We start from the raw sequence: 18,865 nt of genomic DNA, 5'->3' as shown, positions 1-18,865 counted from the left end.
TGCCCCACCACCAAATGAAACGCACAGCAGAAAGGGAAGGACGGCACCATTTGAAAAGAGCAAGCCAGAGATAATGCTACTGGCTGATTATCAGCAAAAAATGCTTTCAAAAGAGAGCAGGCCCAACATCCTGGCAAAAAACCACATCAAAACCCACTCACCAGCTGCGAAGGGAGTATGGACATGTCTCCAACTTCAGCAATTATATGAAGACGCACACCTTGTAAGCACGAGCTGACAATCATTTACTATTTTTGATCATGTCATATATCCACAAGAATGCCATTTAAGCTTAAAAGCTATTTTTTCACTATTTATCAAGAACTCCTTCGCTATAATACACAAGGCAACTACTGCTTTAACAATTTGACCGCATCTACGACTGTGCATCTTGGTGCTTGGGATATTATATATTGCTTCATGCATATAAAAAGCCAGCCACTGCACTCCAACATATGCCGCTCTCATAGTTGTAACAAAGGCACTACAAATAAAATGTCATGTTTTTTTGTTTTTAAATAAACAGTAATATAAACTAATTAGGTCCTCAAATATTGTTGGTTCTAGTTTTTCACGGGAAGGAGGTCTCGCAAAAAAACTTGCCCTACGGAAAACTGGGTAAGGCGTCCAACTGATTTGTTCTGAGCGCCCTGGTTGAAATGTGGGTCATAGCCCATCTGTAAATATTTTGACAGACTATCAAAATAAAGTGTTACCTAAGCAACACCTTAGTAGTGTCATAAGAGAGTGAAAGAAAATCAACAAAGACAGAAAGGAAAAAACTTGACAGACAAAATCAACTATTAGTAAAGAATCTTGATACATATACACTGGTATTGGCACAAAGAGAAGAGGGCAGCAAGAAGGGATGGGAATGGAGAGAGAGAGAAAAGGAGAAAATACAAAGGAGGTACAGGCTGGAGGCATGAGGGTGAGGCCAGCGAGAAGGACTCACTTTGGTGTTCTCCTCCATCTGAGTTCTCTTCCAGGCCTCAGAGAAGATAGAGCCAACCACGCCTGGGAGCGCCATGGCTGGAGGTCATGTCCACTCCACTGGTCTGACTGTCTTGAGTGGTTCGACTGGGACTCTGGAGCACACACACAGTCATGGAGAGAGCATAGACTCAATAAACACAGAGCAGGGTGAATTTGTCGCTTAGTTCATGATTCCAATAGTGCTGAATTTTCCCACTAATGGTTAGTTAGGATTAAAAGTTGATCCTAGATCTGGTACCTAGGTTCAACCTCACCTTTTAACATAAGTAAACACTAGATTGCTTACTCCATGCATTTGCAAACAAGAGACTCTGAAGCCACCAACCGCCATAATAGGGAAAGGATATTTAGCTGTTATGGGAACAATGCATCTTAACTGAAATGTGTCTTCCGTATTTTACTCAACTCCTCTGAATCGAGAGTGGGGCTGCCCCACGACATCCACTATCGGCGCCCGGGGAACAGTGGGTTAAGTGATTTGCTCATACGGGCAGAATGACAGATTTCCTATCTTGTCAGCTCGGGAATTCGATTCAGCAACCTTTCGGTTACTGGCCCGACGGCTCTACCTGCCAGTGCTCTTCTTTTGCAGATTTGAGTAATGGGGAGTGAATGTGTAAAAAATGAATCCACGTGTCTATAGTTAAACTAGAGCTTTTAATCGCAGTACCCTCAAAGCCGCTGTAAGAACTGATTCAAGATCAGAACTAGAATCAATGTACCTACTACTAGACAGGGGGTTGTGGTCAAACTGAACTCCAATTCTGATTGGGCAATCGAAAAGTTGTCGTTGAAAAAACGCGGGCAATCAATTAATTAACAGCATATCAATCTCTCTCCTGAATCGGACTGAATTCAAATTGACCTCAATTCTAAGATCATGGTTACCAAGCTAAGCTCCTGGAAGGCTGACCGAAGCACTCTGAGCCGGAGCTGGAGCCCGAGCGGATACTGGAGGTGGAGAGGGAGGACCAGTCGTAGGCCGCCTCCGTGCGCTTCATGGCCTCCTGGAGAAGTTCAGCACAAAGCTGTTTCCCCGTACCACACCACCGTGGAAAGAGAGAGAGGTCAGCAGTTTTTATTTAATTGTTACATAATTTTGTACAATAGTTGTATGGTTCATATAAATATATTATATAATATTTACCAATGTCTTATCTTGTAAAAAACACAAATCTTTAGTTTTAGGGGAAAGTAACTTTTGTTTTAAAGAAGCTTTTTTAGGGGACCACTTTTGGCTCAGAGCAAAAGTTCTATATAGCCTCTTTAATAGTCATGTTTAAGAGCTACGTGGATTAAGGATATTTACGGCTAGCGTCCTAAAAATGCCCGTTCAGCCCATTGGTGGAGGGTCCTGACATCGTCACAGCAGCAGATACTTGATGTGGGACTCTCTTCTGGATCTGGGGGTGCTTAACACACAGATGTGTTACCATGACAACGACAAATGTAGTTTCACTTTGTTCCAGGGAGGAGGCTCACGCAAGGCACCTTTAAAGTGGGCTTGTATAGCTCCTGTGGTCTGGGGAAATAGAACTCTGTTCAACAACGTTGAAAACAAGATGGTATTTATAGAAAACACTTTTTTGGTCCTTCATTGCACAAACATCACCTACCAAAGTGAAATTGAGGTGTAATTGTTAGCAGATTACCATTTCACCAGGCAGGTTCTGGTTAAATATCAGGTAAATAATGCTGTGTACATTTTTGGCGGTAACCCAAGGTAAATATTTTTTACATCAATGCAGCGAATCCACTAGATGGGCCAAAAGCATTGTGACAAAGCACATCCATAAGCACAGTCACAGCCCACCTGCAGTGATGTAGACAGACTATTATATACACTACCAGTCAAAAAGTTTTAGAACACCCTACTCATTCAAGGGTTTTTCTTTATTTTACTATTTTCTACATTGTAGAGTAATAGTGAAACACATTTCAAAACTATGAAATAACCCAAATGGAATCGTAATAGTGACCAAAGTGACAAATCAAAATATATTCTTATATTTGAGATTCTTCAAAATAGCCACCATTTGCCTTACAGCTTTGCACACTCTTGGCATTCTCAACCAGCTTCATGGAGGTATCACCTGGAATGCATTTCAATTAACAGGTGGTGCCTTCTTAAAAGGTTAATTTGTGGAATTACTTCTTATACGTATTTGAGCCAATCAGTTGTTAGTATGTGACAGGTTTGACATACAGAGATAGCATTTGGTAAAAGACCAAGTCCATATTATGGCAGAACAGCTCAAATAAGCAAAGAGAAACAACATCCATCCTTCTTTGCACAAGAAGGTCAAACCAATACGGAACACTTCAAGAACTTTGAAAGTTTCTTCTATGCAATGTAAACAATCAAGCGCTGTGATGAAACTGGCTCTCATGAGGACCAGCCACAGGAATGGAAGACCCAGGTTACCTCTGCTGCAGAGGTATAAGTTCGACAGATTTATCAGCCTCAGAAATTGCAGCCCAAATAAATGCTTCACAGAAAGTTCAAGTAACAGACACATCTTAACATCAACTGTTCAGAGGAGACTGTGTGAATCAGGCCTTCACAGTCGAATTTGCTGCAAAAGAAACCACTACTAAAGGCTTGAACCAATAAGAAGCTTCTGGGCCAAGAAACACGAGATAATAGACATGACCGTGGAAATTTGACCTTTGGTCTGGGAGTCCAAATGGGAGATTTTAGGTTTTGTTTGTGAGACACTGTGGTGTGGGTGAGCGGATGATCTCCGCGCATGTGGTTCCCACCGTAAAGCTATTGAGTGAGGAGGTGTTACGTGTGGTGCTTTGCTGGTGACACTGTTAGTGATATATTTAGAATTCAAGGCGCTCTTAACCACATGGCATGCTCACAGCATTCTGCAGCGAGCATTTCACACCATCCCATCTGGTTTGACTTAATAGAGACTATCATTCGTTTTCCAACAGGACAATGACCCAACACACCTCCAGGCTGTGGCAAGGGCTTTGACCAAGAAGGATATGATGCGTGCTGCATCAGATGACCTGGCCTCCACAACTCCCACAACCTCAACCAAATTGAGATGGTTTTGGGATTAGTCAGCAACTCCACTGACTGTTGGAAAGCATTCCCAGGTGAAGCTGGTTGAGATAATCCACAGAGTGTGCAAACTGTCATCAAGACAGGTTGTGGCTATTTGAAAGAATTTCAAATATAAAATATATTTTGATTTGTTTAACACTTTTTAGTAACTACATTGAGTTCCATGTGTTATTTCATAGTTTTGATGTCTTCTACTATTATTCTACAATGTGAAAACAGTAAAAGAGAAAGAAAAACCCTTGAATGAGTGGGTGTTCTAAAACTTTTTTGCCGGTAGTGTATTTTTCAGCGTCCAATCGATTTTCAACGTTCATTTCAACGTCTGGAAAACACGGATTTAGATGTCTTCTCGTCGTTTTCCTTACTGGGACTATTCGAGTTTTGCATTGAGGGCGACAATGTTTTTGTCTTGCCTCGGTGGCATTTCAAGCCAGACCGGCCCTGATCGTTCCGGTAAAGACATTGATTCCAAAGCCTTTGTGCCTGTTGGTTTGACTACAGCTATAAATAGGTGGATCAACATTAATAAATAGGAGATCCCTTTAACACTTATTTTTGGTGTTTTTCAGGGTCTGTGCTGTTAATAAGAAGTGGAGTGAGACAGGCTGAAAGTGGCAGATAAGTTTGACATCTGTCCAGTATGCCGATCATAATGGCATGGTAAATGGGTCTATTAAGTGGACAGGGCATTGGCCTTAGGCCCTCAGCAGGATGTCATTACCTAGACAAGCCCCTGGGACCACATCCCACTCACACAACAGATCCATCTTAATTGGCTTGCTCCAGGCTCACCTGCAATATCCCTACCCTCTAAAAATGTGCCACCCCTTGTATGCAAAAATGGGTTAAACATGTCGGCTGAATCATTCTCTAGAAGGAGCAGAAGTGGAGTGTACCATTAGGTGAAAATGGGGGGGGTTTGACTAACCTTAGAGGCCAGGCAGTTCTGTGGGGGCCTTGTACTTGCCATGCGTAGTCCTCCGAATAATAAACACTCGTGGTCAGCTGGAGAAAGTCATACCAGGTCCTGGAGGCCTATATGGGAGGGAGAGAGGATTGTTATATATTGAGATATGATTAATGATTATATCGTATTTGCAGGGTACACAAATACTTTTGAGAAGGTCCGGTCACACACATTTCCCTAGGTGGCAAGATTGGGACATATTGTCATTTATCGGCATATGTAACAAACCCTAACCTCCGCGACCCACTGCAACCCCAAACTGTTCACACCACCCTTCTCGACGGAAATAACATTTTAGTAGTTTTAAAAGCTCATTTCCTGGAATTCTACAAATTTTTTCATGGGGGTGCAAAAGACGATTTTTGCGTTTTAAAGCAAATTTTCTGCAATTCTATACATTTTGCCATGTCTAATGTGTATTCAACAATATATATGGGCAAAAAAGAATAGCTGACATGGAAAGCTAGTTGATCTGTACATTTCTGACAAGTTATAAATAGCTCTACAAATTGCAAAGGACTAACATGACGAAGAGAACTGATGATGCACTGCCACCCAATTTCAAAATTCGCCCCTTGTGCATTCTATTCTCCAACTTTCAAGAGTAAGTTTCAAGCCGGACTGAGTTCCTTTTAAAAAAAAATACTAAAAAAATAAATAAATAAAAAGGGGTTGGCGCCGGCCGAACGAGAGTGCCCCACGGTTGGGAACCACTGCTCTAAGGTCTGTCAGTGAATGACATAAGAGGAGAAACTGTCCATTGCACTACCACATTTCTAAATACTCCTTTGTGTCGTCTACTACCACAACTCTAACAGCGTAAGTAAATTAAAAGGGCAGACTGATTTTCAAAAAAAATGTAATTAATAAATTGTCTGAGGCTTTAGACTAGAGAAGTCTATGCATGGAGGTGGAGAGAGAGGAGAGTGAGTGGGAGATATCTTGACATATAGTGGTTCCAGACTGGCACAAGGCCCATGCGCTAGAGAGGCAAAACTGGTTTGATAAGGTATTAATTCAAGTAGAGGTTGAAATATGAACTGTTGGCCAACTACACAGTGACAGGCTTTTAGTGTGGTGTGTGTTGTGTTGCAACAACTCAACGCAGACAAATCGTATATTTTTGTATGTTTCATTTTGGTGTATTTTACCTTTTTTCTCCTAAATTTCGATCTTGTCTCATTGCTGCAACTCCCCAATCTCGGGAGGCGAAGGTCGAGTCATCGTCCTCCGAAACACTGACCTCACCAAACCGCACTTTAACACCCGCCCACGCTAACCAGGAATAGCCAACACCTGTGTCGGAGGAAACACCGTTCAACTGACGACCGACGTCAGCCTGCTTGGCGCCAGTCCACAAAAAGGAGCCGCTAGAGCGCGATGAGCCAAGTAAAGCCCCCGCAACCCTCCCCTAACCGGACGACGCTGGCCAATTGTGCGCCGCCGTATGGACCCGGATCACGGCGGTTGTAAGATACAGCCGGGGATAGAACCTGGGTCTGTGGTGACGCCTCTAGGCACTGCGATGCAGTGCCTTGGGACCCCTTCGCCACTCGGAGGCCAAAGCAACGACAAACCTTGATCAGATTTCTGGTTCACAGAATGCTAACACACCCACAAGGTGGCACTGCATAATACATAAAAAGGAGACCGACGATGGGATAATCAGAGAGACAAGAAAGGGAAAAGGTAAACGATGAGGCGTGGCAAATTACAGGTTCTTACCTCTACCCCCAATTGGCCTGAGGCATTTTCACGTAGGCAACAGAATGGGGAAAACAAGTCCAAGGTTTTACTTCCGATTCATGCCTTCTATGAACACGACCCTGGGTTAAAAGCTAGAGACATATATCCGCCAACATGGGGCTGTGGTTGAGAAATATTGGTCTCCTAGGTAACCAATGACACATGATGCAATAGGGAGAGGAGGCATGTGCGCAAGTGGTTCGGTCCCTGTGGAGTCTGTGTCAGTCATATCCAGAAACAGGAAATACCAGAGATTGGTGTGGATCGGTTTCTCATAACTGACAACATGTGTGAACCCCATACACAAATTCATGGAACACTGCACACTATTCAATCAAATGCTTATTTTTATAAAAGCCCTTTTTACATCAGCAAGTTGTCACAAAGTGTTTATGATTCGCGTATTCGGTGGTTGGCTAACCTTGGCTTTTTGCCTTTGGGCACGTCCAGTAGATTCCTGATGCTCTGCAGTAGAAAGCATCGTTTTCTTCCACGACTTCTTCCCATCCTCCTTCAAAGCAGAGGGAATCCCTCTATTTCTGGTACTGACACCGGCTGCCACAGAAACACCCTGCACAAACACATCATCGTTGGATTAGTGTAATTGAAGGGTGAGAGAGAGAGAGCGAGAGTAGAGAGCACGCATCTGTCTGTTCTGTGTCTCACCTCTAATAGGGCCTCTTTATTCCCTATCGGCCATTTCAGAGGTCTCCCTTCCTCCCCAACAAGTAGTTCTGTATACTAAAGTGTGGAAAACAGAGAGAAGGAGAAAAGTAAACAGAGAGGAGAGGAAACAGGAGAAATAGACAAGAGTTGAAAACAGCAGATCAAGCACACACTCCTCCAGGCGACCTAAGCTCACTTAGCCTTCTCATGTCCAATGCATTATTCAGTCACTTATTCTATGGAGCTATGACCTACTTCTTAAACACACACTCTCTCAAGGGCTCTTAGAGCATGCATAAGAAAACCTTTGTGTCTACACTGAAGCTGTGTGAAAATTTTACACACACACACAACACATTCGGAAGGTTTCATAGTTCCAAGGTCTTACCTGGGGGTTCTTGAAGAAGGCGTATTTCTCGATGCGCTCGATGAACATCAGTTTGTTGTGGCTGTCTCTGGTCCAATTCAGTAGTTCTCCACCAAGTTCTCAGTGGTCCTCAAAAAGATCCGCTCTGAGGAGCAGAGCGAGAGTGTGTGTGAGACATGTCCAATCCAGACTACAGCACAGATCTGGTCAAAGGTAGTAGCACTATAGAAGGAGAAGGGCGCCATGTGTGTGGGCTAAACAACGTATGCTGCCTGCAATTTCCTACCACGAGTGCTTCCTCTAGCATTATAAGACTGGGCGCCCGTCCCACTTCTCACTCCAATCACATGGACTAACAGTTACCAGAGACACTCACGGACAGTCCTTGAAAACACAAAACGGATACAATACTAGCTACTACCTTTAGACAAACTTTTCACAAAGTTGACACTGTCAGAGTTTGACACTATCCAAGTGTCCACATTTGTCTCACAGTGTCACAGTTACTTCTCCAGTATGCTTCACTCTCCCCAATATCTCCCGCCAAGTTTCCCCCTAGTATATCCACCATGGTATCATCCTCAATATCTCAGCTCACCTCAGTGTCTGCCAGCATCTCTCACTCTCTCCCAGTATAACTCCGTATCTCCCCAATATCTCACTCTCTCCCAGTATCTTCTGCCGTCTCTGTCTGCAGTATATCCATACCCATTTGCAGCTTTCGTTGAGTGGTCTCCACCAGTGACCAGTCGGGGCTGTAGCACAGATGGGACTTGTCCAGCAGGCTGTCCAGCACCTGTCTGACAGTCTGTCTCTCGTCCACCATCATGGTCTTGGAGCTCTCGTCCGACATGTGCACCGGATCACCAGCTGAGGAGGAAGACGAAGAGGATGAAGAGGAGAAAGAGGAGCAGAATGGTCAGCCTCTTTGTGATAGAACAGTTCTCACTAGGCCTGAATGGTCTGTTTGTGTTCCATCATCCCAAAACGTTGTCATGTACGAAATGTTTGGCTTGAGAATGATGACAATGGAGTTAGCAAGAGCTTCATCCGGTCCACCAGCTGGCTTCCTCTCTGGGTTGAACTGCTCGGGTTTACAGCGCCTCAGAACGGGACTTGACTGGAAGGCAGGAGCGGACTAAACAACCGCTGGTTTTTAATAGGCTGATCTCTTAGTCCAGCTCAGCCATCTAGCATAACCCTTCCAAATCTCCCCCTACATTATGTGGACTTCTTTTGAGCCACGAGCAGCAGAAGTGATTTATTTAAAAACAAGGAAGTGATTTTGGCAAATCTGAAAAGTAAGCATTAGAAATGTTTCACACATAAAAACTTGGCCCTAACTCAGAATCAAATTGGCTTCCTCAAAATATTATAGTCAATGTGATAACGTTTATTTTGATTGTGCGATTTGCCATTTTTCAATCTAATAATAGCTGTAGCAGGCTCACCTCCCTCTCCTGCTCTCAATTTCAATCACACCCCTTTCAAGTCCCACTTAATTGCACAGTGTTACCAGGCTCCATGCAAAGATACTTGATTGCCTGGGTACAAGTTAGCAAGACATGAACAGATCTTGGACCAGGCTACTTCATAACATACAATTGTTGATATGGAATCAATTTGGGAGGATGTTTCAGTTCCCCCTAGGACAACTATTGAGGACGTGATTTGAACCTGTGATGTGCACCATATGCTGACATGTAGTATGGTGTCACATCTGCTGGTTAAGAGGATCAGACTGCATCAAATGGCACCCTATTCCCTATATAGTTGCACTTTTTTACTTTTGAAGTAGTGCAACTTACTGTATATAGGGAATAGGGTGCCATTTTGGTCAATTCCACAGTGTATATGTTAGCAAGTGGATCCCCTAAGGGAGTTAATGGTTCCAAAGATTGAAATGGTCTTCAATTGAACTTACTCATGTCTTCATGTTGCCATCTATAAAAACATATCTAACGTATACGAATGTTCAACAAATTCAGGCCCCTGTTCTGCTGCGAATTCCTTGTCTCCAGCGCAATGGTTTGGGTCCATTGAATGCACCCCATAGGCTTCAGCCTTATCTAAGACCACGCAACAAAAAATCCCCCTTGTGACACAACTCGGGATCCCATAGCCCCAGCAGTGTGAGTGTAGGAGGCGGTAGCCTACGGTTAGAGTGGTGGGCCAGTAACCAAGGTTGCTGGTTCACAATACCCCGAGCCGACAAGGTGAAAAAATCTGTCAATGTGCCTTTGAGCAGGCACTAACCTAATTTGCTCCAGGGGTGCCGGCCTCACTTCTATGGCTGGAACCCTGTAAAACAACACATTTCACTGCACCCATCTGGTGTATGTGACAATAAAACATATTTATTTTGTGTATGACATGGTAGGGAGCAAAACACAGCCAGCACCCTGGAACCACAAATCCCCTCCCTCAGGGACCACAACATCCAATCACTAAGTCCAGTAGAGCTGAACAAATAATCTCCCTAAACCAAACAGCAGCCAGAGGGCACTGTTCCCTAGACATGGGCATCCATTGAGTTTACCTACATCCACAGTCATGGGATGAGTCTGACCAAATCCACCCTATTTATATGTTATATTACTTTTGTCAAAAGTAATTCTCTATAAGGAAATAAGTTCCTTAAGAAACTTTCAAAAACACCGACTTAAACAAACACAATTAACTCCAAGTCAATCACCCTGTGAATCACTGTCCACTAGAAACAACACTTATTGACAACACATTTCACATGCTGTTGTGCAAATGAATAACATAGATTAAATTATAACAAATTATCAAACCCCCCAATAACTGGTTTTGCAGGTGGTTACCACAACCCTTCTCCAGTTCCTATAGCTTCCTGGCTGATGTTTTAGTCACTTTTGAATGCTGGCGTGCTTTCCCTCTAGTATAGCATGAGACGAAGTCTACAACCCCCACAAGTGGCTCAGGTAGTACAGCTCATCCAGGATGCACATCCATCAGCTACTGGCATTTGCTGTGTCTTCCGTGTGTCCAGAGCATGGCGCTACCAGCCAGTACATCAGGAGGTGGCACCATTCTTTTGTGCAAGGAGGAGCAGGAGGAGCACTGCAGGCCCTACAAATGACCTCCAGCAGGCCACAAATGTGCATGTGTCTGCTCCAGCGGTCCAGAAACAGACTCCATGAGGAATTGTATGAGGCTCCACCAGTGGGGTTGTCCACAGCCCAACACCACACGTGCAGGACGTTTGGCATTTGCCAGAGAACACCAAGATTGGCAAATTCGCCACTGAGCCCTTCTCCTTCACAAATGACAGTTCACACTGAGCACATGACGTGACAGGCAGCTCACAGAGTCTGAGGCGACCCCTGGTAACATTCTACTGCCTACAACATCCTCCAGCATGACCGGTTTGGCGGTGGGTCCCAGTCATGACGTAGAATTACTTGCAATTTCTTTGGGACTGTCCTCTCTGGGTAGCCTGACTGCACCATTAGGTACCCAGATAAGATCCTCAGACCCCTTGTGAGACCATATACAGTGCGGTTGGCCTGGGTTCCTCCTAATACAAACATTAACCTCTGTGGTGTTTCGCGGTTCCCTGCAAGAGGAAGGCATTGATGCTCTATCAGACTGTCCCCCGTTCCCCAACCTGAATCCAATTGCAGCACATCTCACATATCTATCTTCGCTCCATCCTCTGGAGGCCATACGTTGCACCACAGACTGTCCAGGGGTTGGCGGGATGCTTTGAGTCCAGGTCTGGGAGGGAGATCCCACAGGGAACCATCCGCCACCTCATCCCGATCATGCCCAGGCATTGTAGGGGGAGGTCATACAGGCACGTGGAGTACCCCCCACACACTCACTGAGCCTCATTTTACTTGTTTTAAGGACATTACATCAGTTGGATCAGCCTTTGTGGTTTTCCACTTTAATTTTGAGGGTACTCCAAATCCAACTCTGTTGAATAATTTAAGTTTCCATTATATTTTTGTGTGAATTTTGTTGTCCAGCACATTCTACTATGTAAAGAAAAATTTATTTAATAAGATTATTTCATTCATTCAGATCTAGGATGTGTTATTTTTAGTGTTCCCTTTTGAGCATTAAACAAATTCAAAAATACACAACTTCAAAGCTTAACATTCCTAAATGTTTACATCTTTTTCTATGTTCTATACTACATACTATAACTTACAGTGGTAATATTTTATACACCAACATATTTGAAAGGGCACAATCTTTGCTTGCCTAACTCTATCTAGTATCATTTTTATGCTAAAATTCAGTCAGTTTGATCTAGCAACTTAGCTCAGTCAGTCGTGTGGGCTGAAAATGGTGGGTCTACTCTCTCCATAACAATTTGAATAAGAGCACATCACTGTGTTCAATGAGCCGTTTCATTTAGGTTGCACTTCATTCAAGCCCATGCCTTTCAAACTGGGTGCCTGGTGTGGCTCTGCAGAACCAATTCACTGACTGAACACGTGCAAACTCCCCATTGTTCTCGACATTGTTTTAATCCACCAAATATTTTCTCGATCTAAAATGTCTATTGTCTCTTGTTCTCACTCCTCACTTTCCCACACACACACACACACACACACAGTGACACCCACACACACCCGCACACACAACACTCTATGTTTTTCTTAGCATTAGCACTAACATTGAAAGAGTTCAGTTCCACTAGTGAAATCTACAATAATTGGAGGAAGGATCTTATGAGTGTTATCACGTTTAGGTGTACAGCACATACTGATAACAATACAGTGCAAAAATTCACTGTGTGTTATATGTAAACATTCTTATCACATTACCTTTCTACTCCCCTCCTCCCATTTTCTCCAGGAGCCACTCGGATCTTCTCGCCCTTCCCTTTGGCTGCTCTGCTCCCTACCTACAACACACACAACGTTCACACACCGGCAACGCCAAACACACCACACACCCCAAAACCACGCTTTTATCCTACCCTTATCCTCCCTCTCTTTCCCTCTAAATGACATTAGTTGATGCTCTCTGAGCTCCATTTGCCAGAGTAGGACCAACACCTCACACACACTTATCAATGGTACCACTCAGTGATAGACAGAATACATTCTTTATTTAATTCCATCAATAGCTCTGGAAATGGTTTCTCCCCTCCAGCAACGCCATCACCTCCATCTCTGTAGCCACCACAACACGACCTGTGTGTGTATGTGTTCCTCCAATCAATAACACTTCCACTCAACCCAACATAGATAGCCCTAATCCCCAGTGCTCCAATGCTCCACATTCGTAAAATTGAAAGAAAAATGCACTCAAAGATGCCCACTCATTCATCACTTTTCTCCCACATTATAGTCACTCTCTCTCTACTAGAGCAGCAGCCGAGGTGTGCGTTTCCCTTTGATCTTTAAGCTACACCCCGGATAGAGGAACTTTGAGGTGGCGGGTCCCCAAGCGGCAAATCTAGGATGATATGAAGTTTGGTCCTAAAATTATCCAGTTTCTATCTACACAACTAGCCTTTTATAGTTATATATATAATAACTAAATCCTACAACAACAAAAAAATCGGGGGTTTCCCGATGTTGGAATGTCACTATTCCAAAATCCCAATCTTCTCCTTCCAAGACCGTATTGAGTCCAGATGAATGCGAAAGCAATGTAGTCAGAAAAGAAAATCATAATGTAGTAGAGAGTGAGAATTTTGTTTAGATCCTTCAGGAGAGTAACTTGAGACCAATGCAAAGCACTTCAACCACTTCCCTCACTTCTCCTCTGACTGACAGACTACAGCCAGGACAGCAAGACCGGGTGGAGTGTGTGAGAGTACAGGCTCCTTGACACACACAGGCATGCCTTACACAAGTGCCATGCTAGATGAGCACTGCTTCCCCCTCTTAACGCCGAGATCTTGGAGGCGGGCGCCCCTCCCCCTTCCATCCTCTCTCTCTCTCCCTCACTCTCTGTGGGAACAGCCTGCAGAGTCCTGGGCGTGCCCATTCACTTGAGCCTGTTCCCCACACAAACAGAACCTTCCCGGCTGGCGACAGAAGTGACCCCTCTGTCCCTCACCCAATCTGTCTGTTTACCCGCTCTCCTCCTGACCAACCAGGAACCCATTACCCAGACCCTCTTCCCCCCTTATCTAATCAGTGCAGGGACGTACCTTTCCCCCTCCTTGAGTTTGGAGTATTATGATCAAGCCTCTTATCTGGGCACCCCCTCCTTGAAGGCCAGACTACCTTTCCGCATGAGTTGCGGTGTAATACACAAACACACTGTTTGGCCAACACACAGCGACATGCTTTAGTGTGGGTGTGTTTGCTAAATGATGTAAATGTAAGGGTTCACAGGACCAATGGGGTATTACAATATGGAGTCAATCCCAGTCACACTGTTACTTTAGCCTTTGGACTTCCATCCAGAGAACTACACATTCTCCATATACTCACAGCACTTTTGCTTCCTGCGTGTCCTCAGTAATTACTAGCTAGATATCCTGCTTCCCTACTACGGCATTTCTGCATTTCACAGCATTCCATGGGTGAGTTAAGCAGGCTTTTCTACTCCACTAGCCTATAAAACCGGTCTAAGCTCTTTTCCCCCAGAGTTTCCCTCCCTTTCTTTCTCCCTCTTCCCATCCCACATCTCTCTTTTTCTGGTTCTATTCCTGACTCATGGCGCAGGGAAAGAAAGGATAGTATGAAGTAAACTGCAATCTCATGTTATCTCTTCTTTCGCTCTCTCCGTCTCTGTGTACAAAAGTGCAAGTATAACACTACATACAAACAAATCAATTCCCACAAACACCTCAGGCAGGCTCTCTTTCTCCTCGCTTCTCCTCTAAGCCCATTTGGATGGCAGTCTGAATACAGACATGAACAGGCCAGTTGGCCAAAAACAACTCATAACAAATATTTTGTGCTACATTGACTATAATAACTGCATAATTAGTCAATTATATCATACTGACCCCAAGGTTCTGTGGCCATGAAATTCGGGGCCAGATGAATTTTGCGTTTGTATGTGTAGTTAATAATTTTAGATACTATGTCAGATACATGCAGATGTATGCCTCCTCCACCACCCCCAATCCTCCAGTGTTGTCATCCATAACATTCAGATGACAGCAGTACAGGAGAGTACCCCTGAGAATGACTGCATAATTACGTTCCCTTACATTCTGCATAAATTAAAAATTGCTTGACAATTTGTTTTGGAGCTAACTTTTGTGTAGAGCTAATTGTTTATTAACAGATTTATTTCTTGTTATTAATATGTCAGATGGCCTTGGCTAACGCGTTTGCGCTAATCAGGGAGATCGTGAAAACAAACACTCTTGGGTCTGTGCATCTAAAACAATGTCCAAAAGCATCACAATAGAGGTAGATTTCTGTCAAAATGTTGTCATTTACAACATCGACAGAAATACATATATCTCCATACTTCACCCTAAATACATATCCTACTCTGTTATCCCAGGACAAGCACTTGGCTCAGCTGCTTACTGTTTGGTATAAAATAAATCATATGAGTCCACAATCCCACCAAAGTCAACATCTGACACACAACCATCAAACAAATGTGCCCAATGCATGATGGGAAATGTCCCACTGCTACTGCCAAGAATGTACTTTACTGTGCAAATCTGTGGGAGGGAGGGAGGAGGAGTTCTAGATTAAAGATGATGGATAAATAAACACATGACAGAGAGAGACAGAGAGCGAAGGAATAGTGGGGCACGAGGAGGAGAGAGCAACCATCTTTTCTAACCCTAAAGAGGATTAGAGCCATTCAAATTAAACAGGCCAGCAATTTCTCAGGCGACATCTTAAACAACATACTCTACACTGCTCCTTATTTTATTCATAAATTTCCCCTCAGTGTCATTTCACTGCACCAGACCAGTCATAACCTATAAATACAATATTTATTTCTCTGTTAGCTTTGGAGAGGAGGGTCAGGTCAAATCCATTACATTTTCACCAAGTAGCCTTTTTATCAACAATTGAGGAGGAAAACATGTATAAGCCTTACTTGGCTCCTGTTGGTTTTCAGAATCATACTTATACCTGGCAGGGTTAGGGTCAGACTCGTTAACATTATGAAAATTCAGTAAGTAAGTACTGAACATTGGAATTGAATTTCTGTTAATTTCTGAATTGATCTAATTGAAATGAATCACACCAACCTTGATACCAGTGTTTCTCGCTTTTTTTGGACCAGGGGGCTAAACTACTGTATTGTAAAATTACCATTCTTCCCTGATTGTACCCACTTCCATTAAAACCGAGCACACGGAAAGTTGACACAGTCAGTGTCAATTAACTAACCGCCTGAGGGACTGGTAAGCAACATCCTAGGACCAGACCCATTACATGTATGAGTTGAGGAACACTGGTTTATACACAACGTGTTCACACAAAAAAAGACTTCATAATACAAAGCGTTCAGGAGTGTTACAGTGGATTCTATTTCTCTATGCTCAACACTTTCAGCCAGAGTCCCTTTTAGGCATGCAGTCATGCTCCAGACCTAGCGCAACTAGATGATGCAGCCCATATGTATGTGGTTATTATAAACAACACTCCAGATTTGGGTCAAATGCATGTCAAATACTTTCAAATTCTACTCAAGAAAAGTATATGTCAGTAGGTGTGCTTAGTTTAACCCAGGGTTTGCACTTTTGGGATTATGTTGGTTCTATTGTCCCAGGCAAATTAAGTCAAGAACATTTGAAAGTATTTTACATAAAGGTATATGACCCAGGTCTGTCTGCAAGACTGACATGACAGTGAAGTTAAGATGCAGTGCAAAACTGTGCTGGGCCACAGTGCCAGTTACCTACCTCATTTCTTTCTACTAGAGAAAGGTGTGCAGGGTTCAAATGACACACATCAGCACTGGGAGAGAGAGCGAGGAAAAAATGGATAAAGCCATATAAGCAGGGGCTGCATACAGGAAAAGCCAGAAAGAAAGGTTAGACAGAAGTAAAAACAAGCCAATCAGGTCAATCGAGCAGTGGGTGGGTGTTGGCACCGTGGGAGGGGCTTAGGGAGATGGTAAAGAAGTGATGTTCAATCAAAAGCAAGCTGCTCAGCAAGCTAATGAGGCGTCACCTTGGTAAGCAGGTGAGAAGGCTTTCCTGCAATGCTTTTCAGAATGAGGGGCGTTTCTCTGTCAGATAGGAGTGCTTAATTGGCGCAGAGGTGAGAGAGGAAACAGATAGAACAGTCAGTGCAATGATTCTCAATGGCTCGTGGCCGAAAATGCCTTTGATCCAGGGGGAGGTTGGGAGTTTAAAGTGTGGAAGCAAGTGAGGTCCAAAACGTTGGAGCATTGATTGTTGTGGTAGTCATATTAGATAGTTGTGGATGGGAAAAGAGCGATTTATCAAAGTATACTTTCTAAAGATGATCCTGCTGTGATTACTGAAGGTGATTAGTATTGCTACTGCTGCCCACATTCACACACATACTGTACATCCCATTGTCACTATATACATGTCTTTTCGTTAGCTCCAACACATGTTCACCACTCACACACACACACTTACAGTGCCCAGATCCACATCCACTTCACCCTCCCGTGGTGAAGTCACACCGTCTGCGGCTTACCACTGGCCCGTTCTGCGGTAGTGAGGCATGCTGAGCAGAGTGCATTGCCAGTCTGAGAGGATGCAAACCCCACACAGTTAACATGCAAGGGAATGGGAGGTGCACGTTATTCAAGCAGAGTTTAGGATATACTTTCTCTGGCCAAAAAAAATTCTTTTTTTCTTTTCAACACTTCTTCAATCTCTCCATCTCTTGCAATCTGTGTCCTTGTCTCCTCCCAACCACCCCCCAAAACAAAGAAAACCCGCATACTGACTCTATGTGTGGTCATGTGTGGCCCAGTTAGCAGAGTGTGGCGCTAGCAATACCAGTTTCTTAGTTCTAAATTAATATATATACTATATGTATGCCGCACTGTACCGTTGAGTGGCTTTTAGATAAAGCCTCTGCTTTATAAAAAAATCTGTTCTGCTATATATTTTGTCTTCTTCCTCTTGTAAACTAAACTAATCGTGCATAAGTCAAGCAGGTTGAGTTTACATGAAAACAGTACATAATACATTGTAATCCCGCCTCCTTTTGCAGGCTGCAGTGATTACAATGCATTCTTTTCTTTCATAAAATACCACACTTTCCAATGGGCAGTATACACACACAACATTGTGTGTTTATACGGATAACAAACACATGTAATACAATGAGTTGTACGGTGCACACACATTTGACATGCAATTGAACTTCAAAACATCATGCAGTGTAAATTATACTGTAAGGGATGGTGGTTTTATTCACTGTTCTTTTTGTTCCATGTCATACATTCAATTCATCATCAAACAAACAAACAAACCCCTGCAGCAGTTTATTTCCCCCTAACTGACAGCCTTTCACTGTCATAATCCGTCGTCACCCACCCTTTTTTATTTAATAAAGTAATCCCACAAGTTCCCCATTAACGGCAAATCATTTACCTGCCCAAACTAAAAGCCCTGTACATGAAAATGGGCTTTTATAAATTCAGATAACTGTTTTTTGTTTGCAAGCTATATAACAAGCAGAAAATAACAAACTGTCAATTATTAATAATGTTTCACTTAGAGATATTGCTATCCATGTATTCTTAGTCCCGTTTTTAGGACATAATTGGGAAAACAGGATTGTGAAGATTATAGTGTGTGTGAGTGTGTGTTGAGTGTGTGTGCCCACCTCAGTACTAGATGGACCTATTGCGGCTGACCTTAGGACCCCCCTTCCTGCTCCCCCTAACGCATGGCTCGATATCCCCAGTCCATGCTGGATGCGGAAGCGGGTGCGCTGACTTGAGTGCCCTGCCACGTGTTCACTAACAGGCTGTTCTCCCAGGTGCTGCGAGATCGGCGGAGGGGTGGCCGAGGAGTAGGAGCGAGGAAGAAGAGGTCTGGTGCGCCGCCTCGTCCATGCTGAGCGCGCCTGCTCCAGCTGGGCCGTGATGTCGTCAGCGAGTTGGAGCGCGACGGGCGCCCGTGGGAGTT

At 43.7% G+C, this 18,865-nt stretch overlaps 1 pseudogene; it reads right to left on the bottom strand.

Annotated features, from left to right (window-relative positions):
• Positions 1 to 1,880: 1,880 nt before the first annotated feature.
• On the bottom strand, positions 1,881 to 9,749 carry LOC123484610 (annotated as a pseudogene).
• Positions 9,750 to 18,865: the final 9,116 nt, after the last annotated feature.

Source organism: Coregonus clupeaformis, unplaced genomic scaffold (genome assembly GCF_020615455.1).
Source record: "Coregonus clupeaformis isolate EN_2021a unplaced genomic scaffold, ASM2061545v1 scaf0371, whole genome shotgun sequence".
Taxonomy (NCBI): Eukaryota; Metazoa; Chordata; class Actinopteri; order Salmoniformes; family Salmonidae; genus Coregonus; species Coregonus clupeaformis.
Note: the sequence above shows the minus strand (reverse complement) of the source record. Positions and strands in the feature narration are given on the sequence as shown.